General features: G+C 39.2%; 1 long non-coding RNA gene across 1 annotated transcript; it reads left to right on the forward strand.

Annotated features, from left to right (window-relative positions):
- The first annotated feature begins 6,069 nt into the window (after positions 1-6,069).
- Positions 6,070-10,172, forward strand: LOC144529872 (uncharacterized). The gene is made up of 2 exons (XR_013503060.1): positions 6,070-6,322; positions 8,317-10,172. It is a non-coding gene; the product is annotated as an uncharacterized LOC144529872 (long non-coding RNA).
- Positions 10,173-12,748: the final 2,576 nt, after the last annotated feature.

Raw genomic sequence — 12,748 nt, forward strand, 5'->3', positions numbered from 1 at the left:
ATGATATTTTGTTGTACATTGCTGATCTTGAGGACTCTATTCCAAAAATTCTTATGATTTTCAATGAATTTGGCTCAATCTCCGGCTATAAAATTAACTGGAATAAATCTAACCTTCTTTTATTGAACAACAGGCATGTGGCATCAACCATTAGTGTTACAATACCAACCCAAAGCAAAATTACATATTTGGGCATCACCATACACGCGTCGCTACAGCGAGTTGTCCAGGACAACTATGAAACTATATTAAGTAGTGTTCAAAGGGATCTGGCCAATTGGTCTGCACTGCCAGCATCACTATGCTCCAGGATTGCTGTTGTTAAAATGAACATAGTTCCTCGTGTGAATTTCTTAAGTACAATGATCCCCTTACCCTCACCGATAAATTTCGGGAAGAAACTTGATACCTTAATTCGGCAATATATTTGGAATAATAAACAACCTAGGCTAAAATACTCTACCCTGCAACGTACCTCAAACACGGGAGGCTTGGCCCTCCCCAACCTTAAAGTGTATCACAAAGCCTTTCAGCTACGGGCCCTCAGAGTGTGGATGGACCCTACAGTCCCATGGAGAGAAATAGAGCAAAACCTCACTGGAAGTTTAAGACTGCAAGACCTTGCATTTGCAGGTGTGTGTCCAAAAACGTGTATGCTAGCTTATGGCCTTATTATCACCACAACACATTGACTAACTTTAAACAGGTGGAGGAGCAACTATGCTACACCAACAAGTGGCATCTGGACACCCCAATTTGGCACAATACACACTTAATGTCTGGTAACAAACCCTTTGCTTGTAAGCAGTGGCGTGACAGAGGCATTTATACTGTAAACCAGCTATTCAATGAGAAAGGTATGTTGAGTTTTGAAGACCTCAGAGCTAGTTTTGAGGTCCCCAGGACATCCTTCTTCTTGTATCTGTGCTTAAGAGCAGCCCTAAAATATTATGGAGTGCCATGGGGAAACAGTCTTGAACCACACCCAGTTATTAAATGGTTTGTTGATTTTCCTGTGAGAGGACTAGCGTCCAAGATCTATGCTAAACTGATGCAAGTATCCATAGGAGAACTCCCAATAGCAAGGAAATGGGAGCGACAGCTGAGCCCTGAGGGGAACGCAATTAATTGGGAGACAGTTTGGGACATTTTCCATTGTTCCAAGAACCTAAATCACCAGCAGATCCACTTCAACATATGTCATAGGACATACTGGACTCCTCAGAAGAGATACGTCTCTAAAGTCATTCCCACTCCCTATTGCACGTTCTGTCAACCTGAACAAACTGGAACTTTCCTGCACATGGTCTGGGAGTGTGAACAGGTGCATGAGTTCTGGAATAAAACAACATCAATAATATCTGATGTGATAGGATGTTGAATTCCTACTGACCCGGTTGTTTTGTTACTTAATGACGACTCTAAATTAACCTGTTTGGGAGACAGAAGAAAGTTTGGCTAGCCGGCTCAACCGCAACCAAGAAAATGATAGCTCAACCCCCCCACACACCCCACAGCTTATCTGTTTGTTTTTGTTTTTCTCGAGACCGCAGAGGGTGGGAAAGGGTTTTTGTTCTTGTGCAATTGTGTTATCTGTTCTGTATGTTCAAAAATATAAAAATAATAAAAAATTGATCTAAAAAAAAAGTACCAGTGATGAATTGCCATAACAAAGATATGTCAAGGGAAGTGATAAAACCTAAAATTTAAAAAACCCTAGATAGAGAGCACATCAAATCCCAAATTCCATGCACCGCAGGATTCCAGTTACAGAGCACTTCTCACACTCAAACTAAAATCAGGGTACACTAATGTTAAGCCATATGTTTATGTTTTTTAACAATTTAATTTTATCGTTTTGAATGGTATACTGCACAACACTGCACAACACTGCTCAGTAACTAAATACAGGCAAGAGCTGGGAATGATTTATAATAAGCGTGCTTTTTCTATACCACTGAAAATTCTCAACAGCTATGGGTGTTTCTTTGCAGTTCTAAATTTATGTAAAACTGTACTGTTTTATTTACTGTAAATGCAGATATGACTTTCATGTGCTGTACATCACTGGTGGAAAGTAACAAAGAACATTTACTCAAGTACTGTACTAATGTAATAATGTACTTGTCTCTAATAAATGAATATGATTTCTCTGTATAGTGAGTGCTTTTACTTGGTACTTTAAGTATGTTGATGCCCATACTTCGTCTAGTAAGTAAATGGCATTTGAATGCTGGACTTTTCCTTGTAACAGAGTATTTCTACACAGTGACATTACTATTTTACTAGTAAAAGATCTGAGTTCTTCTTCCACCACTGCTGTCTGTCATATTCAAATCATGTAGTATAAATATGTGGAACTCATATGCTGCTGTATATAATGTATAAGAAAGTATGAAATTCATTGAATTTGTATGTTCATACACAAAATGGATCATCTGTAAACTTTTACAACAGTGATGGTGCTAGACTGCTGTGACTCTTATCTTATGTGTTTTGTTTTTTGCTGGAGATCCATTTATTGGCTGCATTCTTTGCTGACGCACCATCCCGGCACTCCTCAAGGGCGTTCAGGATCATTTCTGGACACTGGATAACCTCTATTACAGGAAAGACATGTTCACTCTACCTGACTGAGCTCTGGTTTCAGGTTTTGTTGTCATCGGTAAGTTATTGCCTAATGTCAAGACGTGCGTAGAAGTCAGACACACTGACAAGTATTTTGGACCCCACAAATATAGTTAAACAAGCCCACACACATACACACACACACATACACACACACACACACACACACACACACACACACACACACACACACACACACACACACACACTGTGACTTCATGTATTGAATGGCTCAACTGTGTGTCAAATGATTAGACATTTCCAGTAAAGCTGATTCCTGCTTCTGGCTTATGATCCACACATGACCAAGAATGTTGCTTTGGATCATTTTTTATTTATTTTTTATTTCAAATGGCCAAGTGTGTTTAGTCACATCATGCATCCTCACATCAATTTCCGCACTGGAGAATCAGAAATATTGTCTGCTGAGAATCAAGCTGATTCATGGAACAGAAGGAAAAACACACAAACAAGAAGCAGAACTCATTACATTAAGAGAAAAACAAATTGATAACACTTTTACAAGTGCTGCTATAATTTGGGAACATAAATCCTGAGTTTACATAGACTGGGTAAATCCAGCCCGATCTGCCGGCGATTTGATTTCGCCCTGCAGCTCAGGCTGGAAACCTGTACGTTTATCTATCCTGCTTCCGTTACAATAATGCAGGGACCAATCACAAGCTGGCTTATCCACCTGGCACGCTATTGGCAGGTTTAACACGATGACGATAGAGAAGCGACCAAGCAGCTTCTTGTTTACATTCAACATAGCGGCCACCGAAGCGCAGCACTCCATGGCAGCAACCCGTTGATGCAGCTGTCGCTGCTAAGTCACCAGGATCGTTGGTCTGATTGGTTGAATGACTATCCAATTGCGTACAGAGTCATTTGAACTGTGACCGTTGATCATGCCTCTTGTGCAGTAGAAAATACAGAGCAGACTCCCCAGACTAATGTTCATTCTCAAAAGATTGAGCTTGGTCTGGTGATAGCCAAACCTACAAACTCAATTTAAATCTGGTATTTTTTTAAGTGTTTACAAAATCGGGTTGCTCTCAATCCCTCAATCTGGGGCAGAAGGTTTACTTTTTGCACGACATTGAAACATCACCTGTGGGATAATCAGGTTTCTCACATGCATAAAAACACAGCGAATGAACACTTTGTCCATATTACTAGGGTGCGATTTGTGAAGAAAACAGAGGGGGGATGTTTTTGATCATGCACAACCAAAAAAAACATGCAATAATTAAATCCCCCCTCCAATACCATGGATATAGTGGTATATAACACTTATTGATGAATTTAAATATCCAATGGAAAATAATCTCAAAATGAAATAGCACAACGTGGTGTCAACATAAAACACAGTGTGTTCAAGCCAGGGAGCAGAGTTCACTATACGCAGCGAAAACAAAATAATCAGTGTGTTTACATGCAGTTTAAAAAATATATATATATTCAGGTTAAGGCAATTATCCCGATTTCTCAAACGCCATGTAAACAGTTCTCATAACCCGGTTAACAGAGGTAGAGAACTCCTTTAGTAACCATTCCTTCATGTGTAGCTACACCTTAACCGGGCTACGATCAGAAGTTCTTGCCAATTCCACCCGACACTGGTTACAAATAACATTATAATGAGCCGAACAAGTTGTCAGTCATCTGGCAGGAACACTGTGCTGTCCTACGCTGTGATAAGAGTGTGTAAATGAAATATTAAGTTGTTAAATTGTACTAATTTAATGATCGGTTTGTGTACATTTGACATAGGTTAACTGGAAGAAATAGTCAGTTGTGGGTTGGAGGTAGAGTTACTCCTGTCATTCTTCCTATTCTTCCCAGCTCATGTATACGGGAAGAACTGGCATAACCCGGTTATTCACCTAACCGGGGTAAGACCATACCCCGGTTACTGCTGTGCATGTAAACACACTGACCTTTACCCAGGAAACGCTTGTTAGTTCCTCGGGAGTGTTTTAATCCAAATCCAATCTTTTTCATAAACTTAACGAGTCGTTCGGGTGCCTAAACTTAACTGTCAGTGCCGCATGACGCTCACTTTTTCTGGCATAACTCAACTACCATGGCCCCTGAAAGGACCGTACCTGGCTCATAGTCACCTATTGGAGGCTAAACAACTGCTGCCGGTAGCCGGCGTCCTGGAGCTCTGTAGTGGCTAATACAACCAGCAAATGACAATCAGATTTTATTGTTCTATGGCACTATAGACTGTTCATGTTACAGCGCTTTACTTAGTTTAAAATACTTATATTTTAGGTATATTATAAAAAATAGTGTAGGCTTTTGGTGAAGTAAGATCACTTTGAGGGGAGGATACATTTTGTCCCCACCAGGGATACAAATACTTCAGATATGGGACAATCATTCACATATTCATTTTTGTCTCTCACAGAATTGAAAAATACACTATATAATTCTGTGAGAGACAAAAATTAATATGTGAATGATTGTCCCATATCAGTGGAGTGATACGAATCAGATAAAAACCTGATTATGCAGGAGGTGAATATTTAAATTCCATGTCTGTTCAATGTAAAGCTTTATACCCACACACATGACTTACAGCTGTTGCTTTAATGGTGATAGCTTTGTGACCTGTCATATACAGAGATAGTGCCATGGAGTGTCAGGAGTGTGCAGATCCCCAGATATAGTGTTAGGTAAAATAGATTAGATTAGATACATGTTTGTTTCTATTGGCTTATAAGGCCAGGGCAGCTACAGCTTGCAAATAAAAATCAGAAAGATAGAGGAAAAAAAAAAGAAACAAGAGACAAGAGTCTTTGAAAAGCACTGTTGTAGTGTACTGTAATTTTGGTAATGTTTCGAAAGACTGTTTTGTGGAAGCAATGCGTGTCAAATGGCTTTACAAATGTAGCATGTCTCAACACACAGATCAGCACGTCACATCTGTAGACACTCAGTGAGAACACAGTGTAAATACACTTATCAGAATCACTTATCAGAAAAGCTTTATTGCCAAGTACGTTTTTTACACATACAAGGAGTTTGTTTTGGTGTTGTAGGTGCATGTCACACAACAAACAGGTTAAACAGAACAAACAATATAGGTATATATATATATACACACACACACACACACACACACACACACACACACACACACACAGAATGTATTAAAAATAAGAGAGTAAGAATTAAGATAAAAAGAGCAGAACAGCAGATTAAGTACAGTGGCATGTAGATCCAGAGGTGGGGTGTGGAGAGAGTCAGGGTGGTTTCCGGGCCTTGTTAATAAGGCTAGTGGCGGAGGGGAAAAAACTGTCCTTGTGACGTGAGATTTTGGTCCTGATGGACCTCAGCCTTCTTCCAGAGGGGAGTTGCTCAAAGAGTTTGGGTGGGAGGGGTCAGCCACAATCTTTCCAGCACGCTTCAGAGTCCTGGTGGCATAAAGGTCCTGGAGCGGCGGCAGATTGCAGCACATGCCATATTGCATTTATAAAAAGTAAAACTTGAAGAAAATTTCTGAGAAACTACTAGTGAGCCAGTTTTACTTTCTGTTTAATATGGTACGCAACACAGCAGGACAGACAGCTGAAAGAGTGTTAGATTTTCCGTTAGGGTGGTGTGGGTGGTGCTGTAGTCTTTTTCTTTCTAACCTTACTGATACCCAAGAAAGGTCAGAGGAAATCCCTGGAATATTGATGCAAGTACTACAATAATTTTTTCACTTCTCTCTTTAAACATTAGAGAATTATTGTTATTAAAGTCAAATTCCAGTTGTTGTCAATGTGGGCAGCATGTACCCATGAACTTTTACTGCATAGAGAATACATTTTTATACCACAATGTTTGGTTCCCATGGTAATGACAACCTGTGCTGTGCTGTACAATGAATGGGGACACTATTAGCATCATTTACGTCACACTACAACCAGGATCAAGCGTCATGACAGAGACACACCCTGTTCCAATACTACACACACACACACACACACACACACACACACACACACAGAGTGATATCATATTATAGTCCAACACAAGACAAAAACGTCATAACATTGCGCATCAACTTCCTTTGTCAACAAACACTGTTGTCAGGTTTATTAAAACAAATATGCTCATGACTCAGAAGAAAGTTATGGTTTTATAACCCCACAGCTTTCCCAATATTTGGTACAACAGAGAGAAAAAAGTCTCTGAAAAACATATGTTGATTGTTTGAAGTATTTTCCATTCAGATAAGATGAGCAGGAAGTAAGTCAGGGTATCACTACAGCACTGCACAGCAACAAGCCTAAAGACTTCAAAAAAACAATCTTCTCCATCTTACACTATCTGTTCAGTGTTAATTGATATCTGATTGTATTTTTTGTGAAGCTTGTAAATTCGTTGCCGTGTATGTAAGGGTTCCCTGAGTTTTCCCATGTTGTAACTTATGAAGGTTGTGTTTGCACAGTGTATCGAAGTGTAGTAACCATCTACCAGAAACACGTAATTTCGCTCTGTTTCAGATTACTGGTATTGTACTGTACCAGGCTGCTTTTTACAGCAGTGACTCAGAAGGTGTTTCCCGGCAGTGCAGGAGGACTGCTAGGGATTTCTCTTCAGCTGATATTGTTTACATTTAGCACCCGCTTGACAATTACAAGCACTCCAACTGTGTTTTAGTTTCAGGAAATGCAGAAAAGAAAGGAAAACTATCAGTGTTTTACCTGAACTTGCTGTACTTCAATAACTTCATGGCTTTTATTAAATGAAAGCAAAACAAACAGCCTTATCTGGTCACACACCACCCTTTTTCCAGTTTATTTTTGCCCTTTGCACTAGCTTAATGAATGGTTTGTACCCAGAGTAAATCTATAATGTGCTGAACGTGCCAACTATTGTTAGCTCATTGTGTAGGTGTGTGGAACCAAGCTGTGATGCAACCTAATTGTGGCTCTTGTGTGACTCAAAGTGGGATTTTTACATCAAGCCCATCCTCAAAAAGGACAAATTGTGTAACATGGATTGAATTACCAAGGAAATCTAAATATTTCAAAGTGGCCTGTTGGTGCTCGTGTGGCTTGTTTCCAGTAAAACTGTGGACAGGTTTTCATACTATTACACTGTGATTACTCAAAGCATTTCTACATGATTACATCCTCAACTGACCACTAAATTACTACTTTTGGATAAGTAAAATATACAGTACTGTACACTTTATCAGGTACACCTGTATTGCAATCCAAATTGGGGTGGCATTAGTTCAGTCCATAGGGACTTGGCTTGAGAACGGAGGGTTGCCGGTTCTAGTCCTTGTGCAGACCAAGTATGGAGTGTGTGTATATGCTTTTTAAAGGTGGGGGTGTACCTAATCATGTAACCAGGGAGTGTATATTACACTCATTGACATATTGTAGTGACTACCAGTTGCCAGTGTGGTGTAACTAAAACCATATTTACTAAAATAAGATCAGAAGAACATTAATTTAAATTAACACGTGGAAAAGTGAGTCTAGTGGAATTAAACTTGCACAATCCTAATATTGTTGTGTTCTTTGTGTATTGCTTTCTGGGATCTGTGAAAGACTGAAATAGCCATGGTCATTTTGAGAACTGCCAGAAGAGCTCATGCACAATACCGTCAGTGGTTTCTAATTTTAAAGCATTGCCTCATATTTATTCCTGCTTCATCTGTTTTCTCTCTCCTAGGCTTGAAGAACCTCACCCCCTTTCTGAAGCAAAGCATATCTAGTGATATAATAGTCCACACAAAGCTGCTGAAGTGGCTTCAGGCTCAGGCGATTCAGGCTCAAAGAAAACCTATGCAGATTTATAGTATAACAGCCAGGCAGTAGATTGGAGCACAGGGAAGTGGAGCGCTAACAGTAAATCTGGAGGCCTGGAGGAGGAACAGGAGGAGCATGCCCGGAGACGAGCCTCAGAGGGCGGGACTTGCGGGCCATGGTGACTCACTGCTACTCCCTGGTTGGCTCTCATATCTGGCATCTGGAGCTCATTGACAAATGACTCCATGGCAACCAGCAGTTGTGGAATTGTAAACAGACTGAGACTGGAAAGCGGGAAGCAGGCTTTCGCTGTTTCTCCACCACATGCTCAAGAGCTCCTGTCAGCTTACTGTATACTGTCTGCTGAGGTCAAAGGGAGCAAATGCAGTGAAATGACCAGATGCACATACAGATAAAGGCCTTCCCCCTTGCATAGTGTAATATGCAACTTTCTGCAGCATTCAGAAGTCAGATAACAACGATTAAGAGTTATTTTTGCCTCTGTGAATACAGCCCAATAATAAATGCTGACAGTATTTTAATGTATTGCACACTTGGTCAAATTCCAATAATGTTTTAGAATATCTGAGACGTGAAAAATAAGAAAAATAATATATCCTACTTCCCCTACATTGCAAAAAACTGTGCATTTTTATTTATTTAACTGGATGTCACTGTGTGACCTGTTGTAAGTAGTTTAGCTTCTGTAACATTCCTCATTTCAATACCTAGAAGAAGTTGCAAGAATTACTAGATACCCTAGCCATTCCCTGGGGAACTACAATTTAAAAATGTTCTCAGTAGTTCACAATCCTCCCAGAACTACCAGTAACTGCATATGAAACTGCATCAGTGTCTCAGACGCATTTTGGGTGAGAGAGTGAGAGGGGCTTGAATTCAGTGTGGACGGTCAAAAAGACTCTTACTTACAAAAATAATTTCTGCTGCTTTTAAAAACTGACAGACTATCAGGAGGAGAAGCTTCCCCTGTCTTATGAGCTTCTATGACTTTTTGAAAATAATTATTTCTTTAGGACTCAATTTTAGCTCCCATGTGTCTTTGACAAATAGGCATCCTGTCAAAACCTCATGGGAGCAGATGATGCAGCAAAAGATGCTCGCTCAGCCCTGCAAAAAAAACGTCTATGTAAATTCTCCAATGCTGAATCAAAATGTAGCTGGAATTGTTTTGAATACAAACGGTTTATTGGACTATGCAAAATTATCTGACCATTTACCGTCCCTTCTGGGTTTGTTTGGATTATTTTTAACTGTATGCTTTCTGATAAATACATGGATAAAGTTCAGTCCAACAGACCGACCTATGAGCTCTACTTTATTGATCAATTGCGCTGAGGGAAAAAGTACATAAATAGGATTACAAATATATCTAAGTAAGTGGGACAAAGGGCTTTAAAAATGCTTAAACATTTGTACTAGTTTTAACTATTTTTTTAAGTTTTTTACTAGTTTAAAGGCAACAGTATTTTGTAGTGCTTGTTTCAAGAAATCTCCTCTATAGCCAGATGTTTTTGCTTGATACCAGCGAATTTCAGCAGATTAAAGCTTATTTATCTTGTACTTTTTTTACATCTGTTTACTACAGTTTGAGTGTTTGACACATCACACAGCCACATTGAAAATGGTTTTTAGCATAAATGAATAACAGCAGACGTGACACTACTCCGTTTTAACAAGTAGAGTTGATTACATTTGTGTGAGTATAATTGTTGAAAATGTGTATAATCTTGTGTGTCTCATTAAACCTTTAGAAGTGAACCCTGCTTCTGTTCTGTGAGCGCTTGTCACTGCTTTCAAAGCCATTTACAGAGGTCAAGCCAGTAGATGATAGGAACCACAAAACAATCGTGATCAGATTGTTTCATAACACTTTGTTAGTCTATTACTCATCTTTCTGTGTGTATCTCCGTGTTTGCCATCTGTGGAAGTCTACACTTCAATGTATGATGTCAACCTGGAGATATGAAGTTCATGAAATCCCACATACTGCTTGTAATGGATTTTCATCCAAAGTTCAGGGACATGTGCTCAAGGACCTATTTTCTTGGAAAACTGTCTAATTTTTATAGAGCCCAAGTCTCATTTTGTACAATCATTAACATCTAAAATACAAAGGTTATTCTTAGGACTTACTAGGAAAAAAACTGATGTGGGAGCTGTAATGGCTTCACATGCAGCAACTGTGACAATGAAAAATATATGGCTTGTGTGAACACTGCTCTGACTCTGCAGCGTTTTTTCTCTAGAATCACATGACCCAGGGACTACCAGAGAATTTCTCCTGAGCAACGCAGATAGCCTGCATGCTTTTAATAGTCCTAGACTGGTTTCATCTGTCTTTAAATGTGTTTCATGTCTTTCATGCATACATGCCTTTAAAAGGTTATTGATACTTATATATCTGATAACAACACTGACAGATGCTCCAAACCACTCAACACATAAATTGTACAGAATCTGCAATCCGGCACGTCTTTTCTTGTGCTTCTCCTTCTATCTCTTGAGTGTTGTTTATACATGGAGCTCAGGGCTTACTGGGAATCAAGAGTAATGGGATTTATTTTAATGCTCAGCAGTTTTGCAGCAGCCTGCACGTATTTGGTATTGTTACACACAAAGTGATGTATTCAGTCCGGCACTTATCTACTTAAAATAAATTTGACGGGAAAAGTGATTCATGATGTTTCCCAAAATCCTCACATTGTTTAGTTCTGAAGGGGGGGGGGATTTTAATGTTTTACAATTAAAGAAATAATTTGCGGTTATCTCTGAGACAATAATTACATATTAAAAAGGGGCCACTAACTCTGTATTTCAGTAGAACCATGGTGGTTTGATATCAAGGCATTATTGAGAAAAATAATAACTTTTTCTGGACCACTCACAGAGCACAAATCACCTCAGAGGCCCCTTATCTCTCTGAAAGCTCTTCACTGAGCTCCGTTGGCTGATAGGAAACAATAAAGTGCTGTGGAAGCAGGTAGAGCACCAGCTGATTCCTGTAATTATGTTGGATATGGAGGTTATTGCAGATTCCCGTTCATCCATAGTTTTAGCGGTTTTCCGTAAATGTACATGTGTTACTGGCTGTAGTCGGTGAGGGATCTGTGCTTTCAGGGGAGTTGCAATAAAGAAGCCACAAACAGACTCCAAACAGAAGTAATTCATAATTTTCTGTTGCATATTTCTCAAACATGCCATCAGTGCAAAGTTATGTTCATAAGCAATTGTCATAGAATTAGTTAAAGTCAAGAAGTACAGTATCAAGGGACCAAACACAACATTAGGGTTAGAGAAATTGCCAAATTAAATCATTTCTTGATCCAAAAATTTGACAAAGAAAGGTTTTTGGATGTGTTTTTTTGGATGACTATAAAATGAAAGCACTCATACACCTACAAATGAAAACCAGACACACAAAGGAAGAGGGCCATGGAGCACAGGATGTGTTGTTCTAAAAATAATACTAACAATAATTCTAACTGGCTAGAGGGGACTTGACATATTTCCTGATTAGCACATTGTTGTATAGCTGGTTTAAGTCAAACTGTGTGCAGGTGAACAGACAGTATGGCAGACACGTTGTTGTTTAGGAACATGCTGTTCCAGTGAGCTGGCAGCACTCAGCTTGATTACTAGAAAAGGTGCAACACGTGCAAGATTAACTTGTCTTCTAATGTGTCAACTTCTTGTTGACATATGTCTACCTGAGTGTGTATTTTTACAGTATACCTTTAACAGGCATTTGTATGGCATCATTATGCATGTGCATGTGAGAGCATGTTATGTCACGCTAACACCTACAGGGAATCTAATGAGTCACAGCAGAATAAAGTAGTCACTTCTCTAGAAGACTGCTCGAGGCTTCTGGTGTATTTTGTCTGAAGCAGCTGCTCAACTTCTTTGTTAGAGGAAAAAGTTATAAGCTCAGAAAACAAGATAATATGTTTGCTCTGTTTGAAGCTGAAAATACTGTAATGTGTGTAGTGTCTTCTAGGGAACTTATCTTCAAAAGAGAAACTTTAAAGCTCTTGATATATGATAAACTGATATCATATTGAGATATGTTTGTGTTTAGTGCGTCTCTAAAAATGCAGCGTCACACAGTGTGGTGGTTTCCCATCAGGGGTTGAGGTTAAGTAGGTGAGAAGGTGACACTTAAAAATCCATAAGAAAATCATGAAAAACAGTGACTTGTGACCTGACCACTTTAGCAAGTTAACAAAACCAAATCTTGTGTTACCCAAACCCTAGACCCATGTACTGTATGTAATGTGTAGTGGATTTCACTATTAATCATTCCCTGTGGAAATAATGTAGTCATAAAACAAATC

This window comes from Sander vitreus, chromosome 15 (genome assembly GCF_031162955.1).
Source record: "Sander vitreus isolate 19-12246 chromosome 15, sanVit1, whole genome shotgun sequence".
Lineage (NCBI taxonomy): Eukaryota > Metazoa > Chordata > Actinopteri > Perciformes > Percidae > Sander > Sander vitreus.